This window comes from Podarcis raffonei, chromosome 5 (genome assembly GCF_027172205.1).
Source record: "Podarcis raffonei isolate rPodRaf1 chromosome 5, rPodRaf1.pri, whole genome shotgun sequence".
Classification (NCBI taxonomy): domain Eukaryota; kingdom Metazoa; phylum Chordata; class Lepidosauria; order Squamata; family Lacertidae; genus Podarcis; species Podarcis raffonei.
The window spans coordinates 91,164,392-91,180,780 of record NC_070606.1 but is presented as its reverse complement, the minus strand read 5'-3'; the positions used below and the strand labels follow the sequence as shown (position 1 = coordinate 91,180,780).

At 43.0% G+C, this 16,389-nt stretch overlaps 1 protein-coding gene across 1 annotated transcript in view; it reads left to right on the top strand.

Moving 5' to 3' along the window:
* The window catches only part of GNB4 (G protein subunit beta 4), a 35,420-nt gene that overhangs the window by 7,961 nt on the left and 11,070 nt on the right, over positions 1-16,389 (top strand). The window lies entirely within an intron of this gene.

Genomic DNA, 16,389 nt, shown 5'->3' with positions numbered 1-16,389 from the left:
CTGGGATAACTGCTATCTTTTGATTCCCATGTTCTCTTCCAGTGTTTATAGACTTGTTACCTGTGGATAGAGTGGGTTTCAGAAGATAGCTAAAGGATTTTAAGCATGCATCCTTGGATGATAGATGGGGAAGAAGAGAGTGGAAGAGTCGATGTTAAAAAGGCTAATGGGATTATCTTGGTCAAAACTTCTGGTTTTCTCATATCACTGCAAAAAGCAGGGAAGCCCGTTACATGACACTTGTGTATTAAAAGTACATCATATGTTAGTGGGAGGCAGAAAAGCAATTTTCACCTCTGATTTTTTTTTAATAGAGTAAAAGTATCATAGAATTGTGGAGTTGGAGGGGGACCACAAGGGACATCTAGTTCAACCCACTGCAATACAGGAATATTTTGCCTGACGTGGGGCTCAAACCCACAACTCTGAGATTAGTAGGTGTAGGCAAAAGAGAGAGGGATAATACACATATCTCACAAGACTTGTTTTATATGTTGATGGTGGTGTGTAAAGTTTTGCAAAAGAGGACATGTGATTACTAGGCAGAAAAGGTGTCAAAAGTCAGGTCATTTGAACCAACCCGGACCCTGTGCTCTTCATCAGAGGCCCTTCTCCCTGTGCCCTCTCTGACTGAGGTAGAAGGGTGGCAACACAAGAACAGGCCTTCACAGTGGTGGCTCCCCATTTATAGAATGTTGTCCCCAGGGAGGCGTGTCTGGCACCCTCACTATCTGTGATGCAAAGGTTAAATTGGATCATTTTTTATATACAGTGCTACCTTGGTACTCTTAATGGCTTGGCTCCCGAACAAACGGTCTTCCGAACGCTGCAAACCCAGAAGTGAGTGTTCCAGTTTACGAATGTTTTTCGGAAGCTGAACATCCGACGTGGCTCTCAATTTAGTGCAGGAAGCTCCTGTAGCTAATTGGAAGCCACACCTTAATTTTCAAATGGTTTTGGGAGTCGAACGGACTCTTGGAACAGATTAAGTTCTAGAACCAAGTTACCACTGTATATGTTACATCTGTATTTTAGCTTGTTTTAAACTTGTTTTTACTATTAATTTTTATATGCTACTTTGGGATTCATATTTTGGGGGGGGTGGAAAAGAGACTAATAAATATAAAAATAATAAAAAGGTGTAATTGTTGGCAGTTGCAAGCTGCCTTTTACTTGTAGTAAAACTGGCTGATGGCATAAAGGATGTTACTCAGCATGAGGAATGGATAGGCATGGGGTGTTGACATATCAAATCCTGGATATGGTGTCTCACAAAATCCCATGATCTCTGGTGGGTTAGGAGGGAAATTAGTATACACATTTAGTAATGGCTTGGTATTGCGCTTAATAGATTTAAGAGTATATGCTGGGTAGCAAATGATGAGCTATGACTAAAACATAAATCATCCAAAGCCATCATATAGGGCAAGAGTACAAATTGTACAAAATTTCTAGTGTTTACATCAGTTTTGAAATTTCAGTGTTGTAGTAGCTAATTTCTTTGGGAAGCCAGCTCTTTCCTTAAGTGTGCCTGGTGCATAATATTAGATAGTCCATTCATGAATGAAACTACATATGATTCCTTTCCTCATGTCTAAACTGGAAGATCTGGGGCTTCCGTTATCACTTTGTGGGTGGATATTGGACTTTTTGTCAGACCGCCCCCAGAGGGTTCGGTTGGGCCCTTATACCTCTAATATGCTTAAGACTAACACAGGAACACCACAGGGATGCGTACTCAGTCCGCTCCTTTATATTCTTTACACGTATGATTGTGTCGCTGCTCACCCTAGTAATAGGGTTGTCAAATTTGCAGATGACACAACCGTGATTGGGCTCATCCCTGAAAGGGAGGGTGAAACGGATTATAGAGATGAGGTGGAGCGGTTGACAGAGTGGTGCAGAGCTAACAACTTGCTCATAAATACAAGGAAGACAAAGGAGCTTGTGGTGGACTTCAGGAGACAGAAGAGCAATGTCCAGCCACTTTTGATTGATGGGGTCTGTGTGGAGAGGGTAACAACGTTCAGATTTTTGGGCATTGAATTACAAGAGGATCTGTCCTGGAGTGTCAACACAAGGGGGCTTGTGAAGAAGGCGCAGCAGAGACTGTACTTTTTGAGAATTCTAAGGAAAAACCATATTCCGCAGAAACTGCTGCTTGCCTTCTATCACTGTGCCATTGAGAGCGTGCTCACTTATGGCTTATGTGTGTGGTACGGAAGCTGTACTACCCAGGACAGGATGGGGTTGTGCAGAGTTGTTAAGGCAGCAGAGAGCATTGTTGGCTGCCCACTCTCCACCTTAGAGCAGATTTATGCCACAAGGTGCCATAGGAAGGCACTGGACATAGTAAAAGATCCATCGCATCCTGGTCACTGTCTCTTTGAGCTCCTGCCGTCGGGACGGAGATACAGGTCGATGAAGACAAGAACGAGCCGTCTTAAGAACAGCTTCTTCTCCAGAGCGATCTCGGCCCTGAATGGGAAGCCTGGACTTTGAAAGTCATATAATCTTCCTTGCTGTACTATACTGTATTGTTTTAATTAGTGTTTTTATGGAGCAGTCAAGTAATTTCGTTGTCCCCGAGAGGGGGCAATGACAATAAAGATATTATTATTATTATTATTATTATTATTATTATTATTATTATTATTCCCACCTCCATTACCCCAGTACTGAATGGGTGTGTTTTCCCTTTGCTTGGGGTAGTTTATTTCCTCTAGTCTAGTGAGCTGGCAATTTAGGAGAGGCAAGCAGGAATCCATTATAGTGCATTACGGCCCACAGTCTCTTGATGCTTTTCTGGACTGCCACAAAACCTTACTGCTTAGATCACTTTTGGCATCAGTTTAGCCATCCATGCTGCATCGTTAGTGTCACAGTTTGAAAAGGATTAACTGTTGGGAAATGGTTAACCATTCCTGCCATAGGAAAAGTCGCTCACGTTTGAGTTCATGAACTTGGTGTAAATTAAATCGTCTCTTTACATGCATGCATTCTGATAACCAGATGAAGGGCGGTATAGAAATTTAATAAAGAAATAATAATAATAATCTGATAATACTAGTTGTGAGTGATATATATTGCACTGATCAGCTGGGCAGAAAATAAAGGATCAGTTTTGCCCAGATTTGGTGACTCTTGTGTAAAACTTGATATTGAAGAACATGAGGATAAAACTTTAAGTACAGAACCATTCTACTTGTAGTTCAGAATATACTGAGGAGGAGAAAAGGCCAACTAACAGCCTGGGTCCGCTTCCCCTTTTCTAAACAAATTTATCTGACCTCTGATGGCCGTGGCATTTTTTTTTACTATGTTGTAAAAATCTCTTCGTTAGTTTTGCCTGTAAGAGTAGTCTACAATGACTACCTGTCAACCATTCAAAGAGAGGAAGCTGTTCTGCACTAGGTTCTGAGAGCAACAATAGTCAGAGCTTGAAAATGTTGGCCTTGTATACGTATATCTGGATTTCTTCACATGTTCCGTTGGACTTAAGAAATGGGAAACTGCAGCTTGCTGGTAATTATGCAAAGCACTGGATTTAGTGTAGCCACCAGATTGGCAGTAAGAATCCTTCTCTAACACTGACCTAGCCAAGGGGAGCAGAACTAGAATAAATCTAGCGCTACCCCTGTTGGGTATTTGTTAGAGGTTTATCTTTATTCCCCATTGTGGAATCAAAGCCCCATTAATTTCACATTGCTGTAAGAGATGCTTAACCTAGGGTATGTTTGTGTGTCTGCATGCATTCCTGTATGTGTTATATAGAGAAAGACAGAGAGAGGCAGGGGGCAGGGACAATATGTTACAGGAATTCAGACTGTTACTTGGAATGTGGCTGACTAAATGTTGAACCTATTGAACAGAACCCCCTGACATCACTGATGATGAGCAATACTGTCCGCATATCGCATTGGAACCTTAATGTGAATCTTGGCTTGCAATGATGTGCGCATGTGGGAGATCCGTAGGTGCTCAGAAACTGAAAGTCTCGAAACTGCAAGTAGCCACCTGTCAATTTTACACCTAGCAGTGAGTCTTCATATGGATCCCAAACACACATATTTTCCCTGTTCATAGGAATTATCTCAGTGCAGCATGTGTGAAGTTGACCTTAGTGACCTGGAGCACTTTGAGAATTGAGATTATGTGGGGAGTTGCCAATAGTATAGATTTTAGTCTAAATGAAGCATTTAGTAAAATTATAATTGTTAGTAGCTATACCTGTTGAGCCATGCAAAGTAGATTCCCCAATGTGCCTGTCCCTTTTCTGGAATTTTGATCATGTGGCTAAAGTCTTTGAAGAAGTTTCCATTTATTTCCATCTATTTGTATGTAAAAAGTAAAGGTGATAAGATATCTTGATTTGGACCAAAGTTCTACTTTGTATATTTACCGCATTTTTCGCCCTATAGGACGCACTTTTCTCCCTCCAAAAATGAAGGGGAAATCTGGGCGCGTCCTATGGGGCGAATGTAGGCTTTCGCTGAAGCGTGGAGAGCGAGAGGGGCCGGTGCCCACCGACTCCTCTCGCTCTCCAGGCTTCAGGAAGACATCCGCAGTTCCCGCAGGGCTGTCTAGGCTGCGGATAGCAGCCTGCTTCCCGGAGCGTCGGGCGCCCTGAAAGCAGAACGCCCGGTGCTTCGGGAACACATCCGCAGCCTAGGCAACCCTGCGGGAGTTCCCCGCAGGGCTCCCCACGCTGCGGATAGCAGCCTGCCGCCCGGCGCGTTAAGCGCCCTGAAGCAGAGCGCCCCGCGCGCTGGACAGACATCCGCAGCGTGGGGAGCCCTGCAGGAGTTCCCCGCAGGGCTCCCCACGCTGCAGATAGCAGCCTGCCGCCCGGCGGGCAGGGCGCCCTGAAGCAGAGCGCCCCTCGCGCCGGGCAGACATCGGCCAGCCCCAGAAGCTCAGGGGACAGCAGGGAGGCGCAGCGCCGCCATCCCGATGTTCCTCGACCTGGTTAGGTTTCCCCGACCTGCTTTTGGGGGGGAAATAAAGGGAAATTTTTTTTCCTTTATTTCCCCCCCAAAAAACTAGGTGCGTCCTATGGGACGAAAAATACGGTAGTTGTTTTCTAAGCTAATATTTTAAGATATATGGGATTTGTGACATGAGTGCCATTTTAAAGACATTGCACTTTTACCTTGTGGTAAGGCAAGGACAATCGGTTCCATGATTTCCCGGTGATTTACTCATGGTTTTAGCATCCTTTATGTTTGATGCTTAGTGCTGTCATGGCTTCCAGAAATTTTTTTGTTTGGGGGTTAGAAATGACAAAGTGGTTAAATATGCAGACACAGGTTTGCGTTTTAAAGCTTGGACTGAATATATATTTGTAATGCTGCACTGATGGTACATGCAGAGAACAACAATCCCAGACTTGCTAACATGTGTCGCATCCATGGTGAGTCACAGCAGAGCAATGTTTCTGTGAAGGCTTTCTGAAGCTACAGATTGTTGTTTATCAGTAAATGTTGGTACAAAATATTTACTAATATTGCCCTTCCTTGCCCCAGGGTCTGTCTTTCTGTCTGTCTGTCTGTCTGTCTGTCTCTCTCTCTCTCTCTCTCTCTCTCTCTCTGTCTTATGTAGGCATTAATCAGGACACATGTCGGCTTGACTACAACTTTTTTTAAGTTAAAATGTGGATCTATTAGTTCTATAGAGGTAGCTAACAAAACATTTTAAGTTCATTCTGCAAGTTAAAGCAGGAATAAAAAAGGACAACTGAGTGTCACAAACAAGACACAAAAAAGGCAGAAACCTCAACATTATAGACATGCAGCCATGCACTGCAACAGCCACCATCACCTGGTGCTCCAGGTAACCAACTGTTATATTCAGAATTTTGGGAGTACCCACCAGAAGGCCTTAAATACAAGTACCATATTTTTTGCTCTATAAGACTCACTTTTTCCCTCCTAAAAAGTAAGGGGAAATGTGTGTGCATCTTATGGAGCGAATGCAGGCTGCGCAGCTATCCCAGAAGCCAGAACAGCAAGAGGCATTACTGCTTTCACTGCGCAGCGATCCCTCTTGCTGTTCTGGCTTCTGAGATTCAGAATATTTTTTTTCTTGTTTTCCTCCACCAAAAATTAGGTGCGTCTTGTGGTCTGGTGCGTCTTATAGAGCGAAAAATACGGTAATTTAAGACATCGTTCTTCAACTGGTGGGTTGGAACCCGCTAATGGGTCATGGTCTGATCGCAAGTGGGTCCAACAGAAGCATAACCACCATGCAAATATGTTTTAAAAGATTAAGAAATGGGTCCCCAAATTCATTTTTGGGTTAAAAGTGTGTCCTGGATCTGAAAAGGCTTAAGATACCTGATCTAAGAGAAAGGAGTCCTCCTTGATACAGTGAGTGATCTGGGAGTACCATATACTGTACAAATAAGGACTCATTTCTCTTAGATGAAACTACCTGTATTTTATTTTTTCTGTGTATATCTTAGTGGGAATCCCCCCTGTTTAGGGATAAACCTCTTTCTCTTTATAGGACCAGGACCTTAGTGGAAAACATACTTTGCAACTGAGGGGTGTATTGATGAGTCCTGGGATGACAGCCAGAAGAAAAGGACAAGGACATAGTCATGGAAAACTAGGAGGAGGAAAGAGTAAAACAGTCATAGTGGGTTGAGACGACTCAAGGGAGATCTAAAGATAGGGTTGAGTGAAGCTGAGGATAATAGCTGCCTATCCAAGGAATACAGGAGCAGGAACTGGGAAGTGAAGAACGGTCCAGAACGGGGGGATAGGTAGGGGAATGGGAACCATATTGACTCAGAACAGAATAGCACATGTTTTAAGGAGAGTGGTGGATGTGAGTTATCTGACTTTAAGCTAACACATCTTGTCAGTGAGAACAGGTAGGATGAGCCTTGCTTACGCAGAGGATTTGTAGTTATTTACACACTGAGTGGGATGATGGTGGTGCATGGTATCTGGTGCTTTCTGCCTAATCCCGAGTTCATGGATTTGGGACCCTTTGTCCATGATATGCTATTGTCGATAGCTTTAAGGAAGTGTGCAGTTTGTGGACTGAGACTTCTTTCCCCCATCAGATTATTGAGGAGGGGTTAAAGGTAAAGGACCCCTGGACGATTAAGTCCAGCCAAAGGTGACTATGGGGTATGGCGCTCATCTTGCTTTCCAGGCCAAGGGAGCCGGTGTTGGTCCACAGACAGCTTTCTGGGTCATGTGGCCAGCATGACTAAATTGCTACTGGTGCATGGAGAACTGTGATGAGTTCCAGAGTTCAGCGGTACCTATTTATCTACTTGCTTTCAAACTGCTAGGTTGGCAGAAGATGAGACAGAGCAACAGGAGCTCACCCCGTCGCACAGATTTGAACTGCTTGCCTTCTGATTGGCAAGCCGAAGAGGCTCAGTGGTTTAGACCACAGCGCCACCCGCGTCCCCTTATGGAGGAGAAAGGTGCCACTGTCTAAATTCTAAAACATAGTAACTTACCAGCTGCAGGTTGTGAGATTTCCTTTTTTTATTGTTATTGAAATATGGAGATGTGGAAACATTATTTTGCATTGTTTGTGAGAATGATAGGGTTTCCTTCTTTTCCTATGACCTCTGTATACTACTGATTGGCTTGTTTTATTTTGACTTTTTTGTTCCATGGGAGACATGATTAGTAACTATTTTTTTTAATCTTTTTTGTGGGCATACCTTAACATTTCTAGACTACACAACAAGTTGAATAGTTGTTGCTCGTTTATTGTACAAGATCCAGACATCTTTCAGATAAGCACTTTAGTTTCAGGGTTATCCCACTGTTTTTCCAGAACTATAATATTGTTGCTAGCGAAATGCACTTTTAGTGCTATAACAAGGCTGCACGATTGTCAGAGGCGTCTACTGAATAGTTACTGCCTGCAATAAGCAACACAGCTCTGTCCTCTTTCCTCTCCCTGCCCTCTACGCTTACGGTGTCCTGACTTAGTGCTCAACTTTTAAAGAGGACAATTAGCGGAGAGGTAGACTAATCTCAATGCAAAGTTTGGAGGAGTCTGTTGTTGGTTTCTTTAGCAGGGCTTGCCGCTGAAATCAACAAGGGGCTCCTCTGCCCTTTGCCTTGAAATTAGACAATTTCAACTCCTGTACCAGTCCCCTCCTTGTAGGGTCTTCTTGTGCCGTTGCTTGCTATAAGGTTCTACATAAAAAATAATAACCATGCCTTAAGAAGCCACATGTTCTGGTGTTTTCTGTTGGAACGTTGTAGGAATCACGTGATCATTGAGAGTTGCCTTAATATGGTTGCTTTGAAATGGGGTTTAATGAATGAAATGGGAATGGTAAAGGTAAAGGCACCTCTGCCCGTACGGGCCAGTCGTATCCAACTCTGGGGTTGCACGCCCATCTCGCTTAAGAGGCCGGGGGCCAGCGCTGTCCGAAGACACTTCCGGGTCACATGGCCAGCGTGACAAACCTGCATCTGGCGAGCCAGCGCAGCACACGGAAACGCCGTTTACCTTCCCGCTAGTAAGCGGTCCCTATTTATCTACTTGCACCCGGGGGTGCTTTCGAACTGCTAGGTTGGTAGGCGCTGGGACCGAGCAACGGGAGCGCACCCCGCCGCGGGGATTCGAACCGCCGACCTGACGATCGGCAAGTCCTCGGCGCTGAGGTTTTACCCACAGCGCCACCTGCGTCGCCAATGGGAATTGGCCGTAGTCCTAATTATGCTTGTCTAAACTTCCACTCCTTTAAACTGATTCAGCTTAAATCAGCTGAGTTGGCAAAGATTTTCTGTGGTGAAGGTACATATTTTTTCATTACAAGGTTGTTTTTAATTGCATGTGATCTCCCCCTTCCTCTTCCCAGGTCTTTCTCACACTTCATAAGCCCATGTTACATATTTGGCTTCAGCTGGTTGAGTCTTTTGCTGCCTGGTGTTGCCACACTCAACCTCTTGCCAGACCTGCTGTGTCCAGACAAGCTCCTGCAGGGTCCCTCTAGTTTCAAAAGAGGCATAACAAAAGGAACATCTGCTCGTCACAGCGCTCCATTAGATATTGTGGAATGGTGCAAAAATCTCTTAGTGTTTGCTGCAATCATGGTTCATTGGGAAGATTTATGTACAGTAGCTCTGCCGTGGCTACCTGCCAATCAGTTTATGGTACAGCAGGGCTCAATTTATTGGTGGGAATGGACTGAAAATGAGAGAAGAAAAGAGATAAATGAATATTCAAATACTGGAACCCGTCTCCAGTAAGGGATGTTATGAAACAATGTATGGGTTACTTAAATTAGTATGGTGCTGTATAATGTAATTGGCAGAGATGGGGGGGAAAGCTTACGTGTTGTTGCCAATTCATTTTAAAGGAGTTGAAATTGTTTCTGAATGGCATCTAAAGTGACATATGGTCTCACGTTTTTATTACGAAGGTGCCAAATATTAAGTATGTTTGCAAAAATGTATGCTTGTGAAAATGCATGGTTATAATATGCCAATATGATTTTCAGTGTAACTTTGTGACTCAAGAGACAGCTGTGTATTAGAAAACGTCTGGTTCACAGCATGTCTTTGTTATGAACTTGGCTAAAAAAGAAGAAGCAATCCACGTATCTTTCCTCCTCAACAATCATAATATGAGGGTTAATTATAATGGCCTGTTTACAGGGTTAGAAAATAAGAATATCAGAAAAGCCCTAGTCTACTTAGATTAATTTTAGTTGGAATTGTGCTAGTTAAATTCAAAGGAAGTTTGATGGTGGCAGTGCTTGTTGATGTACACGTGTGAGTATACACATTTGAACAGCTTGATCTTAGGTGCTTTTCCATGGAAGAGAATCTTGCTTTGTTTGGAGCTTCTGCTGTTGGAGTTTTCTAAGGCCAGTACAGCAGTGTTGTTTTATCTCTCTGGAGCTTTTTATTTTTTCAGTTGTTTGGACTTCATACACGTTAAGACTAAGCTGAGCCTTGAAAAATGAGCATTGCTGTTTGAAGAAGCCATAATAGAAGAAGTGTTGTTAGTCAAAGTGTACTGAATGTCTGTGTTTTACAGTGGCACCTCTGGTTATGAACGCTTCAGGTCATGTGCTCCGCTAACCCGGAAGTAGCTGCTCTTGGTTGCAAACTTTGGTCCAGGATGTGAATGGAAATTGTGCTCCGGAGGTGCGCGTGCAGCAGGAAGCCCCATTAGCAAAAGCGCACCTCAGGAAAAGAACGGTTTCAGCTTAAGAATGGACCTCTGGAACGAATTAAGTTCGTAACCAGAGGTAGCACCACATTGCAAATTAACATTGTACTGTATTTATCTACGTATTGTATATTTCACCTACAGCACCTGCAAGACATCCAATCAGATGATTGCTTGAGTATCTGGGGGATGATCGGTTTGGCAGTCCGTGGAAGCGAAGTGCCTTTTTCATTCTCCCGTGTCTAAAATTCACTTCAAGACTCTTTATTCCTATACTACTTTGAACGATCATGTGATCTTGCTTAGAGGTGGCCCTTGTAGAACCAGAACAAAAAGCAACCTGCAGAGTATTGTCGAAAGGAAGCAGATTGCTTTCCCCTCCTAAAGAATGAAGCCTTTGAAGTAGATAAATAAGTTTTGATGCAGTTCTGTCCCATTTAAAGGAATGGAAGTTTTGCTGTGTGGCTTCAGTGGCAAGTGTGCTGTGCGAAATAAATAATCATGTTGAATTACTCCATGGTAGTCTTGGTAGTTCTGTTGGTAGTTCTATTTTTGCTAGGAGTCATGTCTACGGCTTGCAGCCATTATCCACAATGTACATGTGATTGTTGGGCATGGAGGCCAAATCCATGGTTCACTTTAAGAGTCATGAGACTTAAATTGGCTAAGGCAGGCTTCCTCAACCTCCAGATGTTTTTGGCCTACAACTCACATGATCCCTAGCTAGCAGGATCAGTGGTCAGGGATGATGGGAATTGTAGTCTCAAAACATCTGGAGGGCCGAGGTTGAGGAAGCCTGGGCCAAGGTGTCAGCCTTAGGCAGGCTGCTATCTCAGCCTCCAGCTGAGTATTGGTGACAATACTGACCTATCATAAGACTGTTTTAGGGTTTACTAATATAAAGTCTGGGATTCTGCTTTAGGTGTGTGTAAAGGGTGTCCAGTAGACTTATTTTTTGTTGTTGTTCCTTTCGATATCGGACTTCCATGCCATAACACAAACAACTTTTGAATCTCCTCTTGATTTCTGGACAGTTTTTCTATACGAAATGCCGTTAAGGGAACAAACTGCTGAAGCATCTGCAGTCACTTTATGCAAAGTGCTGCGTCTGAACATTTATACATCCTCAGTGTCGTGGTACCATTTGATATTATGTGTCTTTCCCATCCAATAACATTGTGGTTATGATTCAGCACTGTGAAGGTTTATCAGACTGGGTGTCTGCCCTCAGCCCATAGATAGAATATGTGTTTGTGACAAAATCTGTTGGGTTCAAACTCTTGACTAAATAGTTTATTGTTATCTTCAGCTGCCTTGGGAGAACTTTGAGTCATGTTGCTGTTTATACCAGTAAGATTTTTTCCTTGTCATGTTTTAACCGTGATTCATTTGAAGATGACTTACAGACCTGGAAATAGAAAGATACATAGCATCCACTTGTCTTCTTGAGTTTCGATGATGATGATGATGAAGATTTGTATACTTCCCGTCACCCAAAGATCAGAGGGTGGTTCACAACATAAAAATACAAAAAGAGAACACAAAATGCATAATACAGGCAACTCCTCACTTAGGCAGGGGTTACATTCCGCCCCCCCAACAAAATGCACATAAGTTTTTTGGGGGGCCCTATTTCCTGGTGCCTCAAGTATACGCAGTCGCCCATGTGTCAATCTCAGGTAAGGGGGGGCGGGATGCTTGTAATAAAATAAAATCAACAAACCAATAAGCCCTCTCCCACAAACACAATTGAAAAGGCATAGAATGTTTAATCAACCAAAGGCCTAGTTATTGAGAAACATTTCTGCCTATCTAAAGATATGAAGGCACCAGGAAAGCCTCCCTGGGGAGAGCGTTCCACAAATGGGGAGCCACTGCAGAAAAGACCCGTTCTTGTGCTGCCGCCCTCCGGACCTTTCGTGGAGGAGGTACACAAGGAAGGGCCTCAGATTATAATTGCAGGGTCCGGGTCGCTTCATATGGGGAGAGGGCTTGATATGGGGAGAGGCACTTCTTGAAGTATTGCATTCTAAATGGGTAAGCTGTGTCTTCCGGTTCAGTGCCCTTTGTAAATGTTAATATTTTGCTGATATCTGCTAAAACGTCTGAAAAACCAGTCTGAAAAGACCATTTTCCAGAACAGATCACAATTTGATTTTTTTCTTTTTGTTTGGTAGAATAAATTATTGGCCCGCTGCAGGTGTAATGTCTTCATTGGTTAGGCTTGCACTTTTCCCCACTTCTGCACAATTTCTCTTCTCTTCATTTAACATTATGTCTGCATCACCACTACCTGTGGCCCCAGTCTTAACACCAAAGCTGTTTTGCAAATCCTGGTTAAGAGGAATCTGGATAGTATAAACCATCATTAGCGTCTGTGTAGGTGTCATATTAATTCAGTTTCACTTTCATTGAATTCTACAATATACTTTGGGTTGTTAGTGGAAGGGTAGAACCTCTGGTTGGGGACATGTCATGTTCCTTCTGGGGTAGTTTGTCCACCTTTGGTCCCCACTCTGCACTCAGCTCTCACCTGTGGCTCCTGGATGCTGTCAGCATGTGACAGCGACCACACCCCAGGAAACGGCTTTGACTGGCCAGCTAACTCAGGTGAGGGTAGATGATGGGTCTCTGAAACCCTCAATGAGTTAGGGACTTCCCCTACATGCGCAGGCAGGCTCCGGTGGATTGAGCAGATGAGACCAATAGTGGGTCCAGTGGTCGAGAAGGTTTGATTCATGTGCTGTAGAGGGAAATGAGGGGCAGATGGGGCTCAACTTCAGGTGTAAATCCTGAGGAAAAATCAGCATCAGTAAATTGTTTTAACACCTTTGAATATTCTATATTCAAATTGTTGTAATCTGCCATGGGAGCATACGTTGGAAGGGTGGGTAAGAAATCTAATGATAAAGATAATGATGTACAGTCATTATAAAGTTGTATCTTCTAACTGAAAGGGTTTTTTAAAAAAAATAAGCAGTCCAGTTTGAAGTCAACCATGGTTGCGTTTTGGGAAGATACATCAAATTAAGTGTTAGCACCGAGAGCAATGACTGTTAATTATTTTTGGTTGATCAGTGGTGTATAAAAAGGCAATGGTTCTATATCCCTCTTTGTGCTCTCTGAGATGTTACAGCTGTGCACTAAATGTCACAGCTGCGTGATGATGCAAGCTGTCTTAATGTGTTCTTCTTTAAGTGCCAGAGCTGTGCTGGCCAAGGAAAGCTTTGAGGGGCATCAGCAATGAAGCTGATACTTTTTACAAAATGGCTATAGCACCAATAGTGCACACATCTCCCTTTCAGCTGTGAGCCTCATACAGTTGAATAAATTCTTGCCAATCAAGTTGCCCAAGAATGTTGCTTTGCCCAAGTCACACGGAAGATAAGTGTTTGATAAGAGAGCCTATCACGCTTAAGAGATTGGGGAACACTGCGTCCAGATTTCAAGTCAAAATGGCAGAGTGTGTGGGTACCCAACAGCAGGAATCTACGACTGATGATCTTGTAGTTACTGCAAGGCACATTTTAGATCCTTGAGCATTCTGATTTCTACTTTCTCAACCTCTTGGATCTTGGCTGTATCATATGTGAGCAGAAAGCAAGCTTCTGCTGTGGCTCTTTTCCCCGGCATCCTCTTCAGAGGGTTGTGGGGGCCTTTCAAGCACCATGGGCTGTGTTAGAATCATAGAATCATAGAGTTGGAAGAGACCACAAGGGCCATTGAGTCCAACCCCCTGCCAAGCAGGAAACACCATCAGAGCACTCCTGACATATGGTTGTCAAGCCTCTGCTTAAAGACCTCCAAAGAAGGAGACTCCACCACACTCCTTGGCAGCAAATTCCACTGTCGAACAGCTCTTACTGTCAGGAAGTTCTTCCTAATGTTTAGTGTTGTCCCAGGACGCAGTGGATGGGGTGTGGAATTGGGTGAAAGAATCTAGTCCTCCACTGATTCTTGGTTGTTACACTATGATGAGTTAAAGCCTTCTGTGCTTTTATAGTAGATCTGCTATGGCACACATTGCCGCAGAACCCTTTTGAAAATGTGCACAGTGTTTTCAACCTTAGAAGATCAAGGACACACCTAGGCCTGTTTCCTGTGCTTATTTTTTGAAGAAACAAAAGGATTTGTGAAACAACAAAAGATTTCTTTAACACTTCGGCTGTGTAGGAATGCTTGTTTAGAATTCTGATACTGATAGGAAACCGCAGCAGCAACCACAACTTGTCGTAAACAACCTCTATAAGTGAAGTATCTGTACCTTGTATTAATTGCAAATTAGTCTAATTAACATTAGGATCATACTGAAAATGAGGTGTGTGGTACTTCAGCAGCTATATATATTTCTTTTTACTTGTTCATGCTGCTGGTGCTGGTTTGCATCATGTGTGACTGTTGAGAGAATGGCTTAGTTGTCGAACAAATCTGTTCCCTAATGCCGCAAACCCAGAAGTAAGTGTTCCAGTTTGCAAACGTTTTTCGGAAGCTGAACGTCCGACGCGGCTTCCATGGCTTCTAATTGAGTGCAGGAAGCTCCTGCAGCCAATCGGAAGCTGTGCCTTGGTTTTTGAACGGTTTCGGGAGTCGAAAGGGCTCCCAGAATGGATTAAGTTCGAGAACCAAGGTAACACTGTAATTTGCTTTGAATACCCCATGCCATTTTAGGGTAAGTATTGTGTATTTGTGTGTGTGTAAATGAAAGCTGATTTAAGCCTGATTCTTACCTGTGCTTTAATATGCCTACCTTTTGGTGAAACATTCAACCACTTTCTTTGGACAGTTTCGTCATTTTGAGTTGGGGGAGGATAAAAACACATCTTTAAGAATATTTTTAAAATGTGACCTAAGTTGCTTCCCCCTGCCCCATTTTAATTTGAAATTAGAGTAATAGTGTCTTGCTGAAACTAAACAGATTTTTACAAAGCAGGGTTATGTGTAAAAGACAGGAGAATTAAGGGAGGACTTGTTAGGGTTCCTAACATGGTATATTGGTATGGAGAAACTGGATACAGACAAATGTTTTCTTCCGTTCTCATATACACTAAGGGCAGGCAAAATATAATAATATGCAATACATAATTGCATATGTAGCTTGGTTGTTGCAAGGTGTGGTGATGCCTTTTAAAAAGAGATTGACATATTCATGAAGGATGGGTCTGTCATTGTCAATAAGGATGACCGAAAGAAACCCCCATGTTCGCATGCCCCCTAATATTCATAAGCGCCCTATGACTGCAGGAAAGAGCTCTTGCCTTCATCCCTGCTCATGGTCTTCTCAGAAGCACCTGACTAGCCACCATTGTAGTGAGATAATGGTATGAAAATTTGAATTTTTATTGCCGATAGAGTTAAGGTTCTGTAAATGGATGTTTCTCATTCATATTTGTGTTTTATGTACCATACATGTAAACCACCACTGACAGGGCGATCCCTATTAAACACAGGATGTATATATGCTACAACTCCACATGATGGCAGAAAACGCAGGATGATCTTGGTTTCCTCCATTTCACACTATGCACATTAAAATTTTGCTTCCTCTCTTTCCTGGGCACACGTCTGAAACCCAAGGAAGTCATTAGAAGAGCAAACAGCTACTTTCAATAGGTTGGGGTAGATAATAGTATGAATTGAGTTCTTCCACACTCATCATTGCTGAGGATGCCATAGACATCCTCAGCAATGTCTGGAGTTGTGTTCACTTTGTTCAAACCTTTTAATGGGAACTTTCCCCATTATGCTGCAAAGCCTTGCATCCCTTAAACAAGAATTGGGTGTGGAAGTATTTTATATTTTGTGCTTTTCAGGAAGCACAAGATACGTTATTTTTCAGTGTGTGTCATGTGGATATGTTTGCGAATCTGACTTCATCCCTTTGCTCTCTTCCTTCCTGGGAAAGATCTCTCTACGTTCAAGGAGCTAATGCATTCACGGCAATATGGCATTGTTAAGTGAATAAAGAGCTGCTTTTAAGGTAATTAAATTTTCACCTCGGTGCCTAATGAGGCTGAAGCATCTTTTGAAAGCTTTGAGCCACATCAATTTACTGTTTCCAGAGATATCCGTGATACATATAAATAATATAAAGAGGATGAAATAAAAGTTATGTTGTTCTGCTTGTTAAGAACACAAAATGTGAAATGCCAGCAAAAGCCCTCTTTGGGGGCAACAAGTTACTTGTATTTTAAGCCTGCTAAGAAAGGACTCATTGGGCAAAAATAC